This window comes from Saimiri boliviensis, chromosome 8 (genome assembly GCF_048565385.1).
Source record: "Saimiri boliviensis isolate mSaiBol1 chromosome 8, mSaiBol1.pri, whole genome shotgun sequence".
NCBI lineage: Eukaryota > Metazoa > Chordata > Mammalia > Primates > Cebidae > Saimiri > Saimiri boliviensis.
The window spans coordinates 4,721,553-4,745,236 of NC_133456.1; the positions used below are offsets into that span (position 1 = coordinate 4,721,553).

A 23,684-nucleotide genomic window follows, 5' to 3' on the forward strand; every position below is an offset into this window, starting at 1 on the left:
TAGGGCACAGACATGTCACTTTTAGTGGCCATATGACATTTTCCTGTTGTAAGCTCCTCTCCCCTTTTTGCCAGTCCTCATCCCACATTGGATGAGGCATTTGGGCTGTTTCCAAGTTATTACTGTTACAAAGCTGCCATGATGAACATCTTCATACAGATGGGTTTCCTGCCCACCTCCCTTGCTGTTTTGGTTTATTTCCTTGCCGTGTATTCCCCAAAGTGGAATTACTGGGTCAAAGGATTTGTGGCTCTCATTACATTACATACATGCTTACCAGCTTGCCTTGTGTAATGACTGAACCAGTTTACTGAGATGAATTGTGTTTTGAGAAAAGGATCGGTTTGTTTCACAAATCCCAGCTCCACGATTTGCTACCATTTATTTAAACCTTGCGCAAATTTTTCTCTGAGGCTATTTCTTCATCTGTAAAATGTGTTATTAATAGTTCATCTCCCAAGGTTGTTGGTTGTTTTAAGATGTAAGCAAGATACTGCTTTTAAAACATCCAGCTCTGTGCCTGGCCACAACTGCTTAGCAACTGGCTGTAGTCTTTTTATAGGCAGTATACATGTACTCATTCTTCTCCATCCTAAAAATATTGATGTTTATTTGCCAGGTGCAGTGGGTCTCGCCTGTGATCCCAGCACTTTGGGAGGCCGACATGGGCAAATCATCTGAGGTCAGGAGTTTGAGACCAGCCTGGCCAACATCAAAACCCTGTCTGTACTAAAAATACAAAAAAAAAAAAATTAGCCGGGCGTAGTTTGCAGGCACCTGAAATCCCAGCTACTCAGGAAGCTGAGACAGGAGAATCGCTTGAACCCAGGAGACGGAGGTTGCAGTGAGCCAGGATTGCACCATTGCACTCCAGCCTGGGTGACAGAGACTCCGTCTCAAACACACACACACACACACACACACACACACACACACACACTTTTGGATTTATTAGAGAAGGACTAACTAAATCTTTCATCTGGTGATTTACCTTCTGAGTATGTTTTAGTGCTTTTAAGTCTAGTAATATTAAAGCTAGGTGTGGGTGAAATGTTGCTTAGTAGAGAGTGTTAGGGAAGATGTTTAAGTGAATAAATAAGGTTTTAAAATAAGGTTTTAAAATAAGAATTTAAAATAAGAATTATTGATTAGTGAGTCTAAATATGAATTATTGATTAGTGAGTCTTTCTGACTTACCAGCATATTATGAAAATAATTGAATCTGAATATTATCATGGAAATTCTATTTGTACTGCCAATTTGGCCAGCAAACCTTCGTTCCTTTTTGTGTATGTGTGTGCATGTGTGAGAGTGTGTGTGTATGTGTGTTTGTGAGTGCACGAACACTTTCCCCAAAGTCTTTGGATTGATCACACATTACCCATAAAGAGAATATACATGAATTGTATTTTACTGGAATTTTAAAAAATCCAGATTTTGGGCTAGAAGCCACCCTGTTAGGCTGTCTCTTTGAGGTCACTGCGAGCATCTCAGGCTGATTGCTTGTGACTGTGGACAGGGCAGGTGACCCATCTGGCTGTCAGTTTCCTCTACCTGTAAAATGAGACAGTTAGACTAGAATTATTCTTTTTTTTTTCAGGTTCATCTTTTTAATAAGCTCTGTGAAGGACATCCTAAGCGCTATATGAGACACAACAGAATATTTTTTCTTCCAGTATTAAAAAAAAAAAAGACATTTGCAAACATTTTAAAGCAACTCTTCTATATAATCAGGTCAGCGATCTGAATTAGAAAACACCCCTGGATAATCCTGCTCTTGATGCACATTTCTTTTCCTTTTTTTTTTTTTTTTTTGAGACAGAGTCTCGCTCTTTCAGGTTGGAGGGCAGTAGCATGATCTTGGCTCATTGCAACCTCTGCCACCTGGATCCAAGTGATTCTCCTGCCTCAGCCCCTTGGGTAGCTAGGATTACAGGCGCGCACCACCACACCCAGCTAATTTTTTTATATTTTTGGTAGAAAAGGGTTTCACCATGTTGGTCAGGCTGGCTTGATGCACATTTCTTATAGGTACATTTGGAGATTGCTTCCTAACCACATTAAACACTGTGTACAGGTTTTAAAAATGTCCCTGGATATATATTAATTTTTTGAAATCAATCTGGCCCAACTTGCCAGTTATTGCTAGATCCAGTAATTCTGAGAGCTCAAACTAAAAAACTGGTAAAAAGAAAAACACTCAGCCTCTACAAATGTAAGTTTAAACAGGCAGAAATTTTTTTTTAAAAGATAGAGGTGTCTAAAAGGTCTTTGGCTACCTTGGCAGCTCAATTTAAAAACAACCGGTTGATATACTGTAAAATAAGATGTTTCAGTGTAGCTCCAAAAACCTTTATAAATACAGCCATTTGGAAGGACGATCCTGGATCAAAAATTATTCCTTGTGCATCTACATTATGTGCATGTCTCATTTCAGTTGTCATAATTGTCTCTATAATTTCCTCCTAAGTAGTGGTCATAACCACCCTGGTTTCTGCCATTACAGTCTCTGGAACTGGAACGTCCACATCCATATCCATACCCTCCAGGTCGACTGTCATAGTACCTGCCACTCCCATAGCCCTGGTCCCCAACACCTCTAGAGTAGCTGCGACCACACCCATGGGCCACAAAGGCACCTCCTCTAGTTCCCCGAGCAGACTTGCCTGCATGATCCACATGGATCTGACCACCATCCAGGGACTCTCCGTTCATGGCTTTCATGGCAACTGAAGCATGCTCTGGGTTGGTGAAGGTGATGAAACCAAAACCCCTGGACCGCTGAGTCTCCCGGTCCTTGACAACGACCACCTCAGAGATAGGCCCAAAGCTGCTAAAGTGATCTTCCAGTGGCTGCTCATCGTTGTTAAAGTTGAGCCCCGCTACGAAAAGCTTTCCTTCTTCAGAGGACATGGCAGCGAGTTCAAATCCTGGAAATTAAAACGTAAAAAAGCCAAACACACAGAGAGGTCAGAAGAGCAGAGAAAACAGGGCAGACTAGAATTATTCTTAAGATTTTAACTCTTATTTTTATTGAGGTGATTTGAACCTTTAATTCAGAGGGTGTAATTGTCCTGTCCTACCCACACCATGTCCTTATTGAATTGCCCACTTCATTTGCCACCTAGACTCTTGCCCCTTGCACCTGGGTGTCTGTTTTTCATCTCATTTGGGAAAGAACACCCAGCCTGTAGCCATTGTTGCAGATATTTCTCTAATACAAGGAAAGCATTTGTCCTCCATATAGTTTTTACTTTTTAAATTGAAACACAGCTTTATTTTTGCAATGTGTGGTCCATGGGCTCTGCTGGTCATTTTTGATGTGCCTGTATTGCTTGTGTACATGGAGGTGCCCACGTTTTCTCCTGGCCCCATCCTTCACAATTCATATGTGTTCACTCAGCTCATCCACATGGCCAAAGACCCCATACATCTCCCAGTTTTTAACATCAACACTATTGTTAATGATTGATTACAACTCGTTTAGTCTTCTGAGCCAGGAGCTTTTAGGGCCCAATCAATCACTGAATCCATAAACAAGGGAACCTTGCCTCAGACTCCCTGGGAGCTCTGAATCACACTGGGGTGTTGACAGTCCCAGAGACCTTTCTGTCAGCCACTGTCTGGGTTGGAGAGGATTTGGGTACTGTGCTAGGTGGTAGCGAGGGCAGGGGAAAGGTAGCCACAGATATAGAAATACTCTGACAGTTTCTGCATATGGGTAATTGCAGAACTGAGTTGTTGATTTTTTTATACCTCTTTACTCCCATTTACACCAAGGCGTCTTGCTGGGAAAGCAGGAGGTCAGAATAGTGATAAACACATACACACACACCTACACTTTCCTTACTGGTTTTTTTTTTTTTTTTTGAGATGGAGTCTCACACTGTCTCCTAGGCTGGAGTGCAATGGCGCAATCTTGGCTCATTGCAACCTCAGCCTCCCAAGTAGGTTGGATTACAGGCACTTGCCATTCATGCCCGGCGAACTTTTGTATTTTTGTAGAGACAGGGTTTCATCATGTTGGCCAGGCTGGTCTTGAACTACTGATCTCAGGTGATCTGCCTGCCTTAGCCTCCCAAAGTGCTGGGATTATAGGCGTGAGCAGCCCCCTTACGTGACCGTGCCCAGCCTCCTTACCTGTTTTTAAAAATGACTCCATCCTGGAAACCCCAACATAAAACAGATAAGAGTGCAACAGCTCTGGTTGAAGACAGTGGGGAGAAGGACTCTGGCTGAGCCCCGTGCCACCCACAGGTCCTTGCCTTGCCCCTCATGCCAGCATTGCTGTTCTGTAGGTTTCCTTCTCAGTCTGAGAACACTGTTCCTGAGTGATTGTCCACCTGCCCTGGCTGAAGTGGCATTGCTTTAGCAGGTCCTCTGAGAAGGACCCTGGATATGATAAGAACATTTCTGGAAGAGTCCTGTTAAAGCAATTCCTTCCCCTCAACAAAGGTGAGCCAGAACTACCCTTAATACACCAGTGAAGATCCTGGACTTACAGTACATGCATGGATGGACTTAAAGGAACCAGGGAGACAGAGACTATAAAAGCAGAGATGAGCTTTAAGAAGATAAAGTGATGACTTGCACTGGCATTCAGTCATGGGCAGAAGAGGAACCAAGAATGCCTGATAGGCTGTCAGGCAGATGGACACCTTCAGGGAGTCTGTGACACAAGCCAGAGGAGGAAAAGATGGTGAGCGGCTAGGGAAGAGGTCACGCAGAGACCAAAAGGGCAACTGTGTGTGATAACAGGCCCTAGAGCATGAGGGCACCAACAAGGCTGACTTGATGAAATACCTTATCTCCAGAGGTCATACCCTCTGGAAGCACACTGAGCTTAGACAGGAGTGATGACAAGTTGTTGTGGGAAGGGACAGTGGTTTAAACCAGCACCTCCACCTGCAGCAATGGCAGAGCAAAGGATGTCTTAATCCTCTGCAGAAAGGACTGAAATGTGCATGGTATGTGCAGCTCATACCTCTTGAATATCCTCACCTCAAAGCTTGCTTGTGAACACCTTCTAAGAGCCTTCATCCAACACCCTGTGATTTGACAGTGCCTCTTCTGTGGCTTATACTTTGTGGTCCTCTGCCAGCAGAAAGCTGGGCCCGCTGGCCAGTCCTTTATGCTTGCAGGAGCCTTTAAGGTTTTCCCCAGTGCTGGTCACTCATTGCATGAATGTTCATATCCTTAGGTGGCGGGGGCCACACTGCTGCTATGAGGACAGAAGGGAAGGAAGGGAAGAAGAGGGGATCTCTTCCGTGGAGTCCACTCGTTACTAGGAGCTCTTTGCCCTTATTCTGCCCTGGGCTGACTGGAGCTTCAGCCACCTTTGCAGAAAGCTCATGGCTCCTGGTGAGAGCATCTTGAAATGGGCCTAATATCTGTGGAAATTGAAAAAGGAGACCAAGGGTGTAGACTATTTCCACGATTCTGATGTGCCTCTTGCCACTGTAGGTACAGAAATATTTAACTCCAAATAGTTCACTCAAGTTGTAACGCTGTGTTCTAATTTGGAATTGTGAAGCTGGCCACTTCCAGAAGGTGCCCCTTCGCCTGGTCTTTACTCAGAAAACCCAGGTATGTCTCTTCTACCTGAATGGCACTGCCCTAGGCACATGGCCCTCATCTTTCCTAGGGCCTGGCTCTAGACTCTGCACAACCCGGAAGCCTATGAAGAAGGGCAGGGTTATCCTATTGAGTGCAGATATTCATCTTATACATGGTGGGGGCTTTGGGTTAAAGTGGTTTATGTGGGGCCAGCATTTTTGGGAGCATGTAAAGCCTGGGGGACTTGTGACTTGGCAGATTTATGTGTAAGCACAGCTTCCTAGCCTCCTGCCTACTTCTGATAGGAGTACTGGCAGCCTTCAGGAACTGAGGCTGTAGACCCTGGAGATGTTCCTCTCTAGGGAGGCAGTAGCAGGGTACCTTCAGGGCTGGCTCCTCTGAGGGAGTCACCATTTTTACCCTTGCTGATGAGGGTGATGTAGCCTTTGTTGAGATTGTCCAGGTAGAGTGGAGATAGGTTCCTCCAGCACTGAGACACTTTTGTGCCTGTGCAAATAAAGCACTTCAAAAAAGATACTGCCCCTACCTCCATCCTGGTATAAGGTGGCAGAAGGAAGCAGTGGCTGACAGCAGAGTTAAACACACTTTAAGGTAGGTCAAATTTTTAACATACCATTTTCCTCTGCCATACCAGCAGCTGCTCTCTACTTTGAAAGGGGGCTTAAATGCTCATATAAACTTTGGTTTGTGATAATGTAAACTATTATTAGGATTATCTTTTTATTCATAATGTATGCCTGATTCTCTGTCTACTTTATTTATGCTCCGTTTGAAACACTCATTTACCTTCGATACTCAGAGCCAGCATCAACCCCTCTGAAAATGAAGGGAAACTATAACAGACTATTTAAATCTCTCTGTAGTTAAAAAGGACTTTGGGAATGAATCATTGGGTTGAGGAAGCTTCAAATCTCAGCAAAGCTTCCAGGTTAAAACTGGGATGTGATGTTGACAAAACATTCCAGTTAAAAAAATTTTTTTCTAAATGAAGGTTTATCCCTAGGGTGGTTGTTTTCATAAAGAAATGCTTGATTCTCAGTTGAGATTTTTTGGCCTTCAAAGTCTCCTCTTCTCTCCCCCTCACCCCCCCAAGTTTTCATCACCACCTGGTGGAACCATTTGCCACCGAGGATGTTCTGGAAGTTAGAGAAGTTCCTGAGGCTCAGGTTGGCGACACCAACACTGTGGTCAGCCAGGCCCTGCCTCCCTGCCAGGAGGCCAGAGCAGGGGAGGTCAGAGGGGGAGGGATGCCACGAGCTTCTGCCTCAGGTGCTCCCATGTTGTTTGTCAATGGAGAGCAGGTTAGTGGGTGAGCCAAGAAAAACCAATAACTGTTTCAATTTTTAATAAAAATCTCTCTCCTAGCCTTTGTTTTTCCCTCCACTCCTCCCCAAAGGAAAGAACAGAGTGAATTTTTAAGCACATCTGGACACTGTTTTTGTAAAACTTTTACCCTGAATTCCCAGAAGGAATGTATTGGCTCCCATTTTTCCAAGCAAAAACTGAAATGATTCCTTTGTTTGTAGGTACTATGCTTGCATATTTTAATAAAACAGTAAATCTGATTTGCAAATCTTTAGCTAGACCAAAGCACTGTCCTTTATGTCTCTCTTGAAGTCTTTGAGAGGTGCTAGAAGTTTATGGTTGGTTATTTTTGGTGTCAGTGGGAAAGGGAGAGTTGGGAAGGCTCCATGTGCCCCTTTTTGAATTTTTTTTTTCCCCTGTGGCTGTTAAGAGTGTTCAGGCCATGGGGGAGAGGCTGCTCTTGGTCCTTGTCCCTCTGCTCTGCTTCCTCTACCATGCAGTACCCACGTGGTGAACACCATGCAGATACAATTGGGTAACAGTGTTCCAGGTCCTAGAGCCCAAGGCCTGAGGTGGAAGACAGAATCCATCTTTCCCTTATCAGATAGTGTTTATTTTTCTCTTAGGTGATTCTTCTATGAGCCTATTGTTGCCAAGAAAACGAGGTTGATCTTTCATTAATACCAGTCTTATTAGGATGTTGGCATGGTGTTCTAGTCTGCAGAGAATTGCAAAAGAAACAAAGTGTCAAGCTTCTTTTTCCCCAGAAATGTTTATTAAAACAAATATTAAGTAATAACATTTAGCAGTTTTTGTATAGAGATAATATACAAAACATAGACAGACCTTCAAAAATTTCTAATCTGAAGTGACAAGTAGCATTTAATAATCACAAGTTGTTCTGCTCAGGGTTGTGTTCAATTGTATACAGTTCAAACAATACATTAGAGAAGAAAGTATTTTAACATTTATTCCCATTCCTCAGAAATGAAACCTGCTAATATTACAAAAAAATAGCTACATATTCCCTGAAAAATAAGTCCTGAGTGTCAAGCTTTTAAAGATGAAATACAGAGGCATTTGCTATTTGGGGGAACTTGTAAGATGACATGGTTCTGTTCAGACTGGTAGTTACAGAAGTTCTTTTTTATACCCTCAAAAATTATGTTTGGTGAATTAAAGTTATATTGTCAGGAAAACATCAGTATAGTGTGGTTAAGTTATAAGGGTCAGTTGAATATGGTGGCTCAGGTCTGTAATCCCAACACACTGGAAGGCTGAGGCAGGAGAATTGCTTGAGCGCAGGAGTTTCAGACCAGCTGGGGCAACATAACAAGACCCGATCTCCACAAAGAGTGAAATTTAAAAAATTAGCCAGGCATGGTGGTACATGCCTATAGTTCTCCCAGCTACTTGGAAGGCTGAGGCTGAGGATTGTTTGGGCCCAGGAAATCGAGGCTGCAGTGAGCCATGATTGTGCCACTGTACTCCAGCCTGGGCAACAGATCGAGACCCTGTCTCCAATTAAAAAGTTGTGAAGGTCAGTCACAGCTCTGCTACTGTATAAATGTTCATAGTGATAAGCATTGAACCAGTGTAACAGTTACTGTTTCCTAGAATATTACTTTTCCTAGACCTGTTCTGGGTGTCTGGAAATAAACTCTAGAAGTATAATATTCCTGTAGTAGACTTGATCTCAGAGATCAATCAAATTTCAGAGATGACCACACCTCAGCTTTTCCACCCTACTTTTGAGAAAGAAAGTTGTTAGCCATGATGCCAAAACTGACCACTAAACCTTTCAGGGTTATGGATGTACATCTGTCAAATGGTAGCAAATGTTGAATAATGTCCAAAACAGGATGGTCTGAAAATTAATACTTATATTAGTGTCCTCATTCAAACATTCACCATTTTCGTGAGCTTTGAACAAAAAGGGTTTGCCTGAATTGAAATCCTATTTAATAACTTTAAGTCCTGCTGAAACCATTCTAGCCAATCTTTTGAACTTTTATTTCTCTTTGAGTTCTGGAAAATCGCCAGTTATTTTAAATGCTAGCTCTTAGACCAGTTGGTTAGGAGTATCTGGTTAAAAAAAGTGACCCGATTTAGAACTCATAGTTTAGTGTTGGTTATCTCTACATTTTCCAGGTAGCATTGTTTCAAAAACTGCAAAAAGGTATTATTTTAACAGTGGTTCAAACTGAAGTGCTGAGCAGATCTTGGGGAACATCATGACGTGGGTTCTCTGTTTTCTTCTCCATAATGTGGGAGATTAGAGGGCTGTCCTGGCAGAATCATGAACTCTCAGCACAGCCTTGCCTCCAAGGTGCCTGGCTCCATATCTGTACACAGAAGCCTGACAGTGAACTACCTGTCTTTTCAGTACCTTTTTCCGTGCCAGTGGCAATTTTTTTTTAAAGTTTCAAATATATGAAAACAGTTTATATAAATGGGCCTAATAATGTGTTTTCTATTTTTTCTGTAAAACCAGGAGTTGAATCTGAATAACAGCAGAAAACTTAGGAGTTAATATGGAGGAGCTGGCTGGTCACGGTGGCTCACGCCTGTAATCCCAGCACTTTGGGAGGCCAAAGCAGGTGGATTATGAGGTTAAGAGATCGAAACCATCTTGGCCAACATGGTGAAACCCTGTCTCTACTAAAAAACAAACAAACAAATAAAAAAAGTTAGCTGGGTGTGGTGGTGTTCGCCTATAGTCCCAGCTACTCAGGAGGCTGAGGCCAGAGAATCACTTGAACCTGGGAGGCGGAGGTTGCAGTGAGTTGAGATTGTGCCACTGCACTCCATGCCCTCCAGCCTGGGTGACAGAGGGAGACTCTGTCTACAAAAAAAAAAAAAAAAAAGGTGGCTCTGTTTTAAATGATCTAGCAGTATAATTATTTTCTCAGAAATTTATATAATCAAAAAGGAGGTTTTCAGCCAGGCGAGGTGACTCACGCCTGTAATCCTCATACTTTGGGAGGGAGGCTGAGGTGGGTGAATCACCTGAGGTCAGGAGTTCGAGGACAGCCTAGCCAACATGGTGACACCCTGTCTCTACTAAAAATACAAAAATTAGCTTGGGCTGGTGACGTGCACCTGTAATCCCAGCTACTCAGGAGGCTAAGGCAGGAGAATTACTGGAACCCAGGAGGCAGAGGCTGCAGTGAGCTGAGATCACACCACTGCACTCCAACCTGGGAGACAGAGTGAGACTCTGTCTCAAAAAAAAAAAAAAAAAAAGAGGAAGTTTTCATCTCATGTACCCCATAAATAATATATACTTATGTGTATGTGTAATATACACATAGTTCCAAATTACGTAAAAATTCAAAATAAAAAATAAAGGAGAAATATTGAAAACATTAAAAAAGATGGTTTTCATGTTGAAAACATCCATCTTGACATTATTTTACTGTAGACTGTTTAATATTCTTTAATTATATTTCATTCTCCTGCCTTGCCAACCTCAGTTTTTCAATCTTTTTCCTCCATATGTGCCCTATGGGTAGTCTGACAAAGCCCAGTTCCGATTTTTTTGTTATTTTTTTACAGTTTCTGTTAATTTTTTGTACCTCTATGAATTAACCTGTCTGTCCTTAAGGTTCTATGGCACAACTTCATGCATGACTTCCTGCCTTTTAATCCTACATCCCTCTCTTCCCCTGAAAATATATGATATTGTAAAAAAATAGTAGGTACCTCACTTTCACTGTTTTTCTGCATCCTACTTTTTCTTAAAAAAAAAAAAAAAAAAAAAAAACCATCTTTTTCCAGTGTTCTCTTTATTGCTTTAAAATCACTGTCTTACCACTTCATCAAATAAGAGCCTGCAAATTACCTTTGAATATTTCATCATCACTTCTGTATTGCATTTGTTATCAAGTCCTGCTATATTTTCTTTAAAATTGCCTCTCAGTCCTGATGTGGCAGATCACCCAAGGTCAGGAGTTTGAGACCATCCTGGCAACATGGTGAAACTCCGTCTCTACTAAAAATGCAAAAAATTAGCCAGGCATGGTGGCGTGTGCCTGTAATCCCAGGTACTTGGGAGGCTGAGGCAGGAGAATTGCTCAAACCTGAGAGACAGACGTTGCAGTGAGCTGAGATCGTGCCATTGCACTCCAGCTTGGGGAACAAGAATGAAACTCCTTCTCAAAAAAAGAATAAAAAAGCATCTCAGACCTTTCCTTTGATCCTCATCTGTACATTGCCACCCGTGTCATGTTACATGTGGGCTGCTGCAGTGGTTGCTGGCCGTCTGGTCTTCCTCACTCTGGTCTTCTACCCTCTAGTCTCTAGTTCTTCCTGCGTATGTGGCCCTAACACTGTTTTGTTATTATTCCTTTCCTACTTCAGTTTACTTTTTTTTCTTTTTTTCTTTATTGTGTTGAAATATACATAACAAAAAAATTTACCATTTTAACTATTTTAAGTGTACAATTAAAAGATTTTAAGTAAATTCACAATGTTATACAACCATCACCACCATTCATCTGTGGAACTATTTCACCTTCCCAAATGGAAATTCCATACCCTTTAAACAATAACTCCTCATTCGCCTTTCCCTGCAGCCCCTGGCTGTCTCTATTCATGTCTCTATGAATTTGACTGCTCTAAATATCTTATATAAATGTAGTTATATAGTATTGTCCTTTCTGTCCTTTTGTGCCAGTGTCTATATATCTATATCTATATCTATATCTATATCTGTATCTATATATTTTTTTGAGACAGAATCTCACTCTGTCGCCCAGACTGGAGTGCAATGGCACAATCTCAGCTCACTGCAACCTCTGCCTCCTGAGTTTAAGCAGTTCTTGGCCTCAGCTTCCTGAGTGGCTGGGATTACAGGCATGTGCCACTGCACTTGGCTAATTTTTGTATTTTTAGTAGAGATGGGGTTTCACTGTCTTGGCTGGGCTGGTCTTGAGTTCCTGACCTTGTGATCCACCCACCTTGGCCTCCCAGAGTGCTGAGATTACAGGAATAGCCACCATGCCCAGCTGCCAATGTCAAATTTTTAAAGATTGTATTTAATGGTTTTGATCTGTAGGGAAGTTGATGAAGATTTGGTAAAAGCTAGCAAAGGGCCTTTGCTTTTGTGTCTTCTTATCTCTTTAGTATTTAGTGAGCTGTGTCTGGAAGCATGACACTGGTTTACTCTGAGTGCAGACAGGAAAGTCCTGTGGGAGAAATGGGAAGTTTAGGCCCAATTTAGTCCTCTGTGGACTAACCTAATACCAAACGTTAGTAACAATTTTTGTCATGGAGGGAAGAGAAGGTGAAAATTGAAGTGGGTGGTGACCAGGACTCACCTTCCTCCTCCTTTTTTTTGAGACAGAGTCTCACTCTCTTGCCCAGGCTAGAGTCCAGTGGTACAATCTCGGCTCACTGCAACTTCCGCCTCTAGATTCAAGTGATTCTCCTGCCTCAGCTTCCTAAGTAGCTGGGATTACAGGCATCTACCACCATACCTGGCTAATTTTTGATTTTTAGTAGAGAAGTGGTTTCACCGTGTTGGTCAGGCTGGTCTTGAGCTCTTGACTTTGTGATCTGCCTGCCTCGGCCTCCCAAAGTGCTGGGATTACAGGTGTGAGCCACTGTGCCTGGCCACCTTCTTCCTTCTTAAATACCTTCCATCTGTATTAGGGGCAGGGAGTCAGTTTCCACCTAGAAATGGATGTGTGTTTTGAGACTGCAGCTCCAGTCTTCTGTTTCATAAGTGGCACCTCTGCTCTCCAGGCCCTGGGGTTTGACTCATCCCCTCGGTTCAATTCTTGGATTCTTTGGATTCATCCTTTGAAGCTGCTGTTTCGTTGCCTCTTTCTTCGTCCTTCCCCATCTCCCCACCTACCCTATTGCCACCTTGGCCTGTATCAGAGACCTTTTCCCTGTGCTTCTGCCTGCCAAATCTAGGCTTATGCTCACATCTCTAAGGACCACTGTATTTGGATTTTGCCTGTCTCCACGACATACCACATGCAAAGCTGAACCCACTTGGCCATTTCAGCCCTATGGTGCCCATCTTTTCAAGCCATTTAGGGGTGTCTAACACAGAAGCAGTGAGGGTGTGTTGGTCGCTTTCTGGGATGTGAGAAGTGTTTATTCTGGATGACCAAGAAGGCTCTGTGTCTCCCTGAGAAATGGCAGCCATTTCCTGAATGCTTACCATGTGCTGTGCACCAGGTGGTATAGTTGGTAGCTTAAGCTCCCCAGTCTGTGTTTGCTTGAAAGAATCTTCCTTCCCCTCCCCAACCCCAAAGCTTGACATGCCTCCTCTGAAGACACTTCCCTGGCTAGCCTTCGTCTGTTCAATTACCTCTTCACTGAAATCTTACTACACATGGAGCTCAGTGGCATAACAACCCATTTATTCTAGACAGTGTAACATCTGCTATAGTTTTATGTTTTTTAGCTTTGTTTTCTAAAACTAATTGTAAACTAGAGGCGGAGTCTGGTTTTGCCTTATTCTTACTCAAAATGGCTTTCCCAAGTGCAAAAGCATATTTCAAGCTCTTTAGACATCTGGTTGATAAATCCTGGGGCATTTGCAGAGGTTTTGCGTGAATAAATGAGGAGGAGATAATCTCAAGATGCAGTTAAGTATTGCTTTTAGATCAGGCTAAGGTTTTCTTCTTTCTTTCTTTTTTTTGGGTCGGGGGACAGAGCTTTGCTTTGTTGCCCAGGCTGGAGTGCAGTGATGCAATCTCTGCATCCTCAACCTCCTGGGCTCAAGAGATCCTCCTCAGCAGCTGGGACTACAGGTGTGCACTACCACACCTAGCTAATTATTCTTATTTTTCATAGAGACAGAGTCTATGAGATGGGGTCCAGGCTGGTCTTGAACTCCTGGTTTCAAGCATTCCTCATGCCTTGGGCTCCCAAAATGTTGGGATCACAGGTGGGAGCCACCATGCCTGGCCAGGCTGTTTTTGAGGCAGAGCTCATTCTTTCCTCTTCAACACCTGGGCTACATGTGATTCTAATCACAAAATGGGATTTACCATTTTTACCAGTGAGTGGTTTTATCTCCTTAGCTTGGTCTGTAGAATCAAGCCACCCTGACTCTCTAGAAAGAGTTGGAGCTCTTAGGTTTCCACAGGGCTATAATGTGATTCTTGTGCTGGAGAGAGGAAGACATTGTCATCTGCTTCCTGGATTTGTCAGTTTCCCTTTTAATTTTACACAGTTCTGTTATTCACTGGAGACCAGTCATCTAATCATAAAATCCTCTATATTTATGTCATTTTAGAGAAACACACAGGATAAATTATAGTAATTTGGTTCCCCTACAGAACAGCATTTAGGATACCTATATCAGTAGGCCATCTACCAACATATCGACATGTGTGTACTGTACAAGGAGCCTTGTCAGTACATGGATCCTCTTGCCTGTTCCATGTACACAGCTGGCTCTGGAGCAAGTGACAGGGCCTGCTGTACTACCTCCTAATGGTGTTTTCCCTTTGTAGAAAATGATGGTTGATGAGAGTTGCCAAGACCCTTAGAAAGAATTTTGCCCAGTGGTCCTAACTCACTTAGTTAGGCTCTTTTTGTTATTTCCCCCATAGATCCTACATATTTCATCCAAAGGGAACTGCATTAACTGATAGCTGGTGGAAATTTATCAGAGCAAATGTTATGATATTAGGATTAACTTATGTCCCGTCACAGTCCATGTGATGCAGGCAGGAAGACCATCTGAAAGAGTCTTTTTCAAAATGATGGTGTGGGAGAAGTTTCATATTCTTCTTTGTACCTAATTTTCTTTTACCTTGAACTTGTTATCTTTACAAAAATAATAAAGCCCTCTTCAAAAGAAAAGCCTACAGTTCTAGAAACTTGAAAACCCACTCTCAGGGAATCTCTGTTGGGGAATCACTGAGTATCCCACCACTTCGCAGGCAGCTGGGGAAGTGGCGGACAGGAAGTGGCACATCTGGCCTGGTCTTCTGCCTCCTCCAAGCCTCCTGTCCCGCCTTGCCCTGAACCCGCTGTGCCTTTGGGGCTTTACTTCCTCAGTGCTTCAGGAAATGCCTGAATCTGTGTCCCTAGAAGCAGTGCTGCTCACCTGACATCTTGGCCTCACATTGACCCAGGTCCCCATTCTTTGTTTGTTTGTTTTGTTGTTGTTTGTTTGTTTGTTTTGGTTATATTTGGTTTGGTTTTTTGAAACAAGATCTTGCTCTGTTGCCCAGGGTGGAAGTGCAGTGGTGCAATCATGGCTCACTGCTACCTCCGTCTCCTGAGCTCAAGACATCCTTCCACCTTAGCCTCCCAAATAGCTGGGACTACAGGTGTACACTACCACTTCTGCCTAATTTTTGTGCTTTTGTTGGTAGAGATGGGGTTTCACCATGTTTCCCAGGCTGGTCTGAAACTCCTGGGCTCAATAACCCACCCACCTGAAAGTGCTGGAATTACAAGTTTGAGCCATCTCACCCAGCCCCCATTCTCTCTCTTTTTTTTTTTTTTTTTTTTTGAGACAGGCTGGGGTGCAGTAGTGCAACCTTGGCTCACTGAAACCTCTGCATCCGGGGTTCAAGTGATTCTCCTGCCTCAGCCTCCCGAGTAGCTGGGATTACAGGTGCCTTCCACCATGCCTGGCTAATTTTTGTATTTTTGGTAGAGACGAGTTTTCACCATGTTGGTCAGGCTGGTCTTAAACTCCTGACTTTGTGATCTGCCCGCCTCAGCCTTCCAAAGTGCTGGGATTACAGGTGTGAGCAACCGCACCTGGCCCCCATTCTTTGTTTGTTTGTTTATTTATAGTAGATAAAGGCTTGTTTTATTTATTTATTTATTTATTTTTTGAGACGGAGTTTCGCCCTTGTTACCCAGGCTGGAGAGCAATGGCATGATCTCAGCTCACTGCAACCTCCGCCTCCTAGGTTCAGGCAATTCTCCTGTCTCAGCCTCCTGAGTAGCTGGGATTACAGGCACACACCACCATGCCCAGCTAATTTTTTGTATTTTTAGTAGAGATGGGGTTTCACCTTGTTGACCAAGATGGTCTCGATCTCTTGACCTTGTGATCCACCCGCCTCGGCCTCCCAAAGTGCTGGGATTACAGGCTTGAGCCACCGCGCCCGGCCCAGGCTTGTTTTATTTTAATGGTTGATCTGTGTAATCACTAAGGCCGGTATGTACAAAGGGGGAGCTTTCACTTCTTGGTCTCTTCCTCCTTAGAGAAAGTCTTGATGATCTCCTTCTTGGCCTAGATGTGCTCTTCACAGTGATTGTGTGCTTCCTTGGTCTTAGACCTTTGAGCCTTAGCCTGGTCAGCCAGGAACTTCTTGTGGGCCTCATCTGCCTTCAGCGTATGGATGCATTCCATGAGAATCCGCTTGTTTTTGAACACATTCCCCTTTACCTTCAGGTACAGGCTATGATATGTGTGGTGATCAACCTTAGATTCCTGGTATCAGCAGCCGGCGCAGAATCCTCATTCTCCTCATCCAAGTTACCTTCTCTGGTATTCAGCCTGTACCCTTTCACTTACCTATGCCCATGGGCCTGCCCTTCCAGCAGGCCAAGGTGTTTTTCTGGTATCCAGTCTGGGAATGGACAGTCACAGGTTTGCAGATGATCAGCCCATCTTTGATCAGCTTCTGGATCTGCTGACATGAGTTGGCATTGGTGATTTCATGGGTCTCATTGGTGTCCAACCAGACCTTCTTGCCACAGCAGAGGACACTAGAGGCTAGCCTCTACTGAAATCTGAGCATACTCATGGCTGCAGCCGCAGCAGTGAAAGGAAAGAGCTTCCCCATTCTTAGTTTAAAATCAGTTTGGCCAAAACCTTTGGACCTTCCTTTAAAAAAAAAAGTTAATCACTGCATTTAATCTTTTCTGGTGAGCCTCTGTTTCATGCTAATTTCATGACAACATGTTATAGGTTTCTAATTTAATTTCACCATATTACTTTGATTTTGTGAACATTTCACTATGGGAAGCCTTAATGAAGGGGCAAGATAAACTGATTTCTTCTTGTCGACAGGTGAAGGGACCAGGTTGTGCTTGCTGTTTGCTTGCTGCAGCCCTATAGGAGAGGAATGGGAACTCACCACCATATTTCCACCCCCGATGGGCCACTTCCTTAGGGGTGGAAACATGCTCCTGTCTGCTGTTCCATTTGCTGTGTCTGCCTCACAGTGGATTTACTTAATAAGTGATGTCTCTGTACCACTCCTTGCCAGAAATCCTTGGAGAGGAGTGCAGGGAGCCCTAAATTCCTGGGAACACTCCACTGCCTTCTTCACCCACAAAAAAACCCATTTATCTAAATGTCAAATTGACCAAGACATCAATCTTCATTTTTATGTTATTCTTTGCCTTCCTTCTCCGAATGACATTTTAGCTATTCAAGGAAATTAAAACAAAGTCGTGTACTCCTTGGCAGATGTAATTATTTCCTGGGCTAAGTGTCACACAGTGATTTAATTGGTGTGTCATTGTGTGTGTATGTGTGTTTGCATGTGTGTGTGTGCTTTAATGGAAATCCCATGTGTTGTTATCTTTGGGAAATTAGGAAAGAGAGTCTTGTAGATTTATTGCTTATAGTTTAAGGACAGACTGCTGGCTTCCATCCAAATAGTGGAGAGATGTAAAGTTACAGGGATCATTAGTGTTTGAATATATCCTTCCGATTGCTTGCTATTTTAAAATTAGTTTGGCAAAAGGTAAAAGTCAGAACTGACAGTGAATTTTTTTCCCTTTGAAACTTGTAACATTCATCAAAATAAACTTGTGGAGAACTTGGTATCATGTAAGTGATGGTGTCCTTTGCTTTATACCAACATCTTAATTTTGAAGTGGAATGAGTTTTGCTGTGACTGGAGTAGGAGTCAGAGGTGTAGATTATTCATTTTGGAAAGTTGGAATTTTAGATTATCCTCCGTAGTGGCTCATAAACAGATAATACATCAAAAACCTAACTCAGTTTTGTGTGTTGACCACAAATACCATACTCTGCAAAGGCAGTTGAGCAGGAGTGGGAAAATCAGCTGTTTTCTTCATCTGGTGGATACTGTGAGTATTTTCCTCCACACTCAATGATGAAAAATAATAATAATAATTAGCCACAACCTAGTTCACTTTTTAATCTTGATTCAGTGCAATTGACTTGGCTGCAGACATGACTGTTGTCACCTGTGATCTGAAAAGTGATAGATACTTCTCTCTTGGTGAGTTTATGTGCTTAACAGCATAAGTGGTTGCCTTTTATGTTGCTACTTTGTAAAGTTCATGAGTCACAACATCTTGGACACGGTGTTCAATTACTGAGTTGTAACAACTACTGCCTATAAAGGATTACAGTCGGATGGCACAAATCCAAGAATTCTATTTAAGATGGAGATTTTACCTCAACCACTTCCCTCCCCCGTTAGAATTTTTGTTTTGTTTTGTTTTGTTTTGTTTTGTTTTGTTATTTTGTTGTTGGTGGTGGTCGTTTCTGAGGAGTCTGACTCTGTCACCCAGGCTGGAGTGCGATGGCGCGATCTCTGCTCACTGCAACCTCTGCCTCCCGGATTCCAACGATTTTCTTGCCTCAGCCTCCTGAGTAGCTAGGATTACAGGCACATACCACCACACCTGGTTAATTTTTTTTTTTTTTTTTTTTTTTTGGATTTTTAGTAGACACTGTGTTTTATCATGTTGGCCAGGCTGGTCTCAAACTCCTGACCTTGTGATCCACCTGCCTTGGCCTCCCAAAGTGCTGGGATTACAGATGTGAGCCACCAAGCCTGGCCCTTGTTTTGTTTTTGAGACTGTGCCTTGCTCTGTCACGCAGTCTGGAACACAGTGGTGTGATTTTGGCTCACTACAATCTCAACTTCCCTGGCTCAAGGGATCCCCCTGCCTCAGCCTCCCAAGTAGCTGGGACTACAGGTATGTACCATCATGCCTGACTAATATTTTTGTACTTTTTGTAGAGATGGGTTTCACCATTTTGGCCAGGCTGGTCTTAGACTCCTTGGCTTGAGCAATCCGCTGGCCTCGAGCAATCCACTGGCTTTGAACAATCTGCTGCCCTCTGTCTCCCAAAATGCTGGGGTTACAGATGTGAGCCACTGTGACTGGCCTGAGTTTATTTTATTTATTTTATTTATTTTTTATTTTATATATTTTTTAAAGATGGGGTTTCACCATGTTGGTCAGGCTGGTCTTGAACTCCCGACCTCAGGTGATCCGCCTGCCTTGGCCTCCAAAGTGCTTGGATTACAGGCGTAAGCCACCACACCTGGCCTTGAGTTTTGTTTTTAATCACTAAAGTAAAAGCACTCTCTGTCATTCAACAGATGTGGCATTAAGCTATCAAGCTATTCAGTAGAGTTGGACTATAAGGCAGGTGAGAGCTCTGGGGGGCTTCTGGGATCCAGAAGCCTCCTGAAAATACTGTGTGCCAATGTGTGTGCACATGTGCACCACAGCTCTCACCCATATAAAAAGCTGCAACCCTCTGGAATGAGGGGTAAATGAGAGGAAAATGATTTGGGCCTTGGTGATGATAGTATTGCCAAGAGAGGGATGACGATAGGATTGCAGCTATATAGCAACTCACACCCCATTTTCAGATCTCACCAGTGTTTGTCTGAAGGCCTCAGGATATCACTCAAACCTTCAGCAAGTCCTTGCATCTTGAGGCCATCTTTGCATTTCAGTCTGTGAGCATTTCAGATTGCGCTTGTGCTTGATGGGCACTGGGCTGGGTGTGGAACAGCCTGGGACTCCTATTAGCTGAACACTTTCACCTTTCTTTGTTTCACCTTACTTAAGGCAGGACAGTGATTACACAGCCATTGTAACCAGCAGGCACTCAGCAAGTGTGAGTTGCATGCTTGTACTGAAATATTCTAGGAAATGAGGTGTGGAGGCTCTTTCTGCAGAAAGGCAGTGCTGCTCGCCTGGCATTGAGACTTGGTATTTCTCCCAAGTAACTCAAATTCCCACAGCTGGGGAGAACCACGACTGTTGAGAGTGGTAGGCTGGAGGAGCAGCTGAGGTGGGAGGGGATGGGGGAGGAGAAGCTTGTTCACATGCTTGTTAACATTTGAGGGTCTTTGACAAAGGAAGTCTAATGCCTTGCCCGGGTCAGCCGGTGATTGCCCCCCCGGGAGGTCCCGTTGTGCACAGGAAGTCAGACACTAATGATGTTAGCGAGGGGACAAAGGCGCCTGGCCCAGGAAGGGCCTAATTGCTGTGTCCGGCTCCCAGGCGGCCGGCCTCCAGCTGGAGGGGGCTGGGCAGGATGTGCTAAGTGTTAACACCTGGAGCCGGCACTGCTGACTTCCTGGTGCTTTTTTGTTGTTGTTGTTGTTGGCTATGTGGCTGGGTGCACAGACAGTCAACACACACACTCAAAGGCACTCGGAAACCCTGGCTGCATCTCAGGGGGATGTTTCAGGACTTGGTATCTAAGAGACTAGATGGAAATGGTTTGATCAGGAGGTTACACCATGAGTGTCACCCTGGGCCAGTCAGGGCCCTGAACCAGGAGGCGTTACCCTCTCCTCCCATCTGCCTGTCAGAGCTCAGTAACTGTGTCTTCACCTCTGGGCCCATTCCTTCCCTCTACCCCTGGAAAGCTTTTGGGAAAGGCCAAACCTTGCAGAGAGAGGCAGATACTTATTAGGAGGGCCACTCTGGCTTTAGCTTGGAACATTCTAGTCAGAATGAATGGGAAAACATTGGCTCTTGGAGGACACCGAGAACCATCTGGGGTCACCCAAAGGGGCTTATGGTATATGTGGGGAGACTTATGTGGCTGTCTGAATCCATACTTAGAGAAGTCAGTTGGAGGGTCTGCATCCCAGGAAACTGGCAAAGCCAAAATGTACCCTCTGAATTCTAAGTGGGGTCTCTGGATTCTTTGTGTCTAAACATGGCTTTGGACCTGGGGCTTTTGAATCCCTCAGAGGTCCTTGGGTGGCCTTCATGGACTCTGGGAACCTCCCAAAATTGTGTAAGAAATGTTTCTGGGGGAAACGGGATAAGGAATGTTTTTCACAGGATTCTCCAAAGACTCTAGAAATCTTTTCCTCTTAACAACAACAGAGTCATCAGTAATTAAAAGCAAAGACACCCTGCCTGGGCCAGTAGCCCTGTAAGGTGGAATTAGAGGTTCAGTTCATCAAGAGCATGCCTATCTGGAGCCTGAGCCTGGAGTCCTCCCGTGGGCTACCAATGGCAGGCAGTTTTGAGGACAGGTTGACTCACTTGGATTTTTGCAGCCAGAGAACAGGACAATTTGAAAGGATACTTGAAGCTGTCTCCTTCCCAGAGAAAGTGGGGGAAAGCCACACATTTTGAAAAAGGGTCCAATGCTGACTTGCTGCTTCCCACTGTTATTTTAAGGTTTTTCTTTCTGAGACCACCATGTGGACAGACTTAATCGGCTGACAGAAGGGGTCGCCTCGCTTTCCAGCATGTCCTGTAATCTTTCCATTAACGCTGAAACCTAAAAGGACGGGCCTCCATAATTTCCAAATATGCAAAATCCACCTTGAAGGAACCATGTGTGTGGGGCTTGCTGGGGACCTGCTGGGGTGGAGGAGGCTGGATCCCCATGGCAACGTCACAATCCCCCGTTTCTACAGGCATTTGTGTTGTAAAAGCAGAATTCCAGATGTGACACAGTATTTGGAGACTCAGTCCCCAGGCCTCGGAAACGGTGGTATTTGAAGTCGGCACAATTCGGTGCACCTCTCTGTGTGGTCCTAAGGCTTTTCATTAGTAGTTGTGTTTTGATCTGAACATTTCCTCTCAGCTTAGGCATAACAATCATGTTTATAGCTTTAACTTTTCCTCTATTGTCTAATCACTATTTTGCCCTCATAGGAAGAGACTTTTTGGGCTTCTGGAGTGAAGTCTTTGTAACTGTTCCTTTCACAGCTAAGTGAGAGTGAGTCAGCAGCCGATTTGTTAGGTGGGTATTTGGGTGGTTGGTTGGTTGCTTCCTCTTTGTACCCAGTATTTATGGAAAGCCAGTTAATCTGTGTCTGTGTATACTTTTTAAACTACAGATGGGTCGACTGTTACCTTAAAGATGCCAATTCTCTAACATGCGGTTCTCATTTGAGTGGATGGGAGTGGTGTGCGAAGCAGAGGGAAAGGTCTGGCATCCAGAGGCATGTTTTATAGCTTGTCTCTAACGTTTTCGGAATTGGAAAAATGGAACAATCCTGTCTGTTTGTGAGTATCAGCGATGGGAGAACACACGGCTCAGATCCTTAACAGACTAACTGGAAAAAGTACTTGAGTTTTTGCTTTGTGAAAACTAAAGAGACTGCACAACTTTGTTTTGCCTTGGTTTTCAACCCAGGGAGAAAGTTAGCCTGTGTGCATTGCATGTGTATGTGTCTGTGTTGATACCTCTGGGCTTTAACTGCATGGCTAGTTCTCAGTAGCAAAGCAGTAAGAAAATCATAAAGTAAGGCATGGGAAAGGACATTTAAAAATATATATGGTTCCATTCAGGCCACCATCATTTAGAGAAGTTGCTATTGGAGAAACAACTCACGCCAATGTCTTAACACATCTTTAGTGGGTGGATTTCAGGGGCCAGAGTGGGTGGAGTGGTGGGATGGTGAAAAGAAACTTGGATGAAAACTAGAGCTTTCAGTTTGATAAGCAGGACACATGGTAACTTGGCATGGGTCAATCCCATGTTAGAGCTCAGGAACAATGTCCCTTCAGCTTTCCTTTGGAGAGGGTAAAATTAGGAACATGTGTGTGCTGATTAGCACCATGTCAGAGATGAATCATGATTACGGCTTTGGTCTGGTGCACAGGCCATGCTCTGTAGTAGTGATTTCCTACCTCCCCAAGCAAATCTTTAATTAGCTTAAGATCTCCAGGTCTTTTTGGGCCAATGTGGTAATTGCTGGTGGGAACCCAGCAGCATCCCCCCAGAGCTTGTATGTTTCTTGCTACATATCCAAGACCTCACCTCCAAATCAGACTGCTGGCATCCTTCATTTCTGAATCTGGTTGCATCTCAGTTTGAAAGACAAGGAGACAACAGCTCCTGGGAATGTAGAGGAAATATCTTGAATAGATCCAGGCCCAAGCTGGCTTTATGATTTATTTTCCCCATGTTTTGGGTTCACCAGCATTCTCTTCAGCTGACATCACCTGGTGCTTCTCTGCCTTTGCTGACTTTTTCTGTTGTTGTTGTTAAAGTTTTGAAATGAAGTAAGTGGCATCTGTCTTTGTTTATGAAAACATCTGAATGGACATAGAGTCAGATGGCTCCATGTTCTGCTTCCTCTCATCTGTCTCATGTCCATTGGTCACAAATGAAGACGTTAGTCACATTGTACATTTTAAGCCTCACAGCACTGTCTGCTTTTTATCTTGTTGACACACTGGAAGCCCAAGGTGGAGGAAACATGATAGAAAAATAGAAAATATGGCCGGGCATGGTGGCTCAGCACTTTGGGAGGCCAAGGCGATCGGATCACTTGAGCTCAGGAGTTCAAGACCAGGCTAACCAACATGGGAAAACACCCATCTCTACTAAAAACAAAAAATTAGCCAGACATGGTGGTAGGCACTTGTAATCTCAGCTACTCGAGAAGCTGAGGCAAAAGAATTGCTTGAATCTGGGAGGCGGATGCTGCAGTGAGCCAAGATTGCACCACTGCACTCCAGCCTGGGCAACAAAGCAAGACTCTGTCTCCAAGAAAAAAAAGTATGAGTTGGCCTTAGTTTTAATTAGTTACCAGGTTTGCCTTTAAAAAACGCATCTTCTGGCTGGGCGCAGTGTAATACCAGCACTTTGGGAGGCCAAG

General features: G+C 43.8%; 1 protein-coding gene and 2 pseudogenes across 2 annotated transcripts in view; 1 reads left to right on the forward strand and 2 right to left on the reverse strand.

The window, feature by feature from the left end:
• Positions 1-23,684, forward strand: part of IL17RD (interleukin 17 receptor D) — an 80,284-nt gene that overhangs the window by 19,019 nt on the left and 37,581 nt on the right. The gene's annotated exons all lie outside the window — the stretch shown is intronic.
• Positions 2,434-2,957, reverse strand: LOC141585317 (RNA-binding protein 3 pseudogene; annotated as a pseudogene).
• LOC104652726 (large ribosomal subunit protein eL19-like) lies at positions 16,052-16,622 on the reverse strand (annotated as a pseudogene).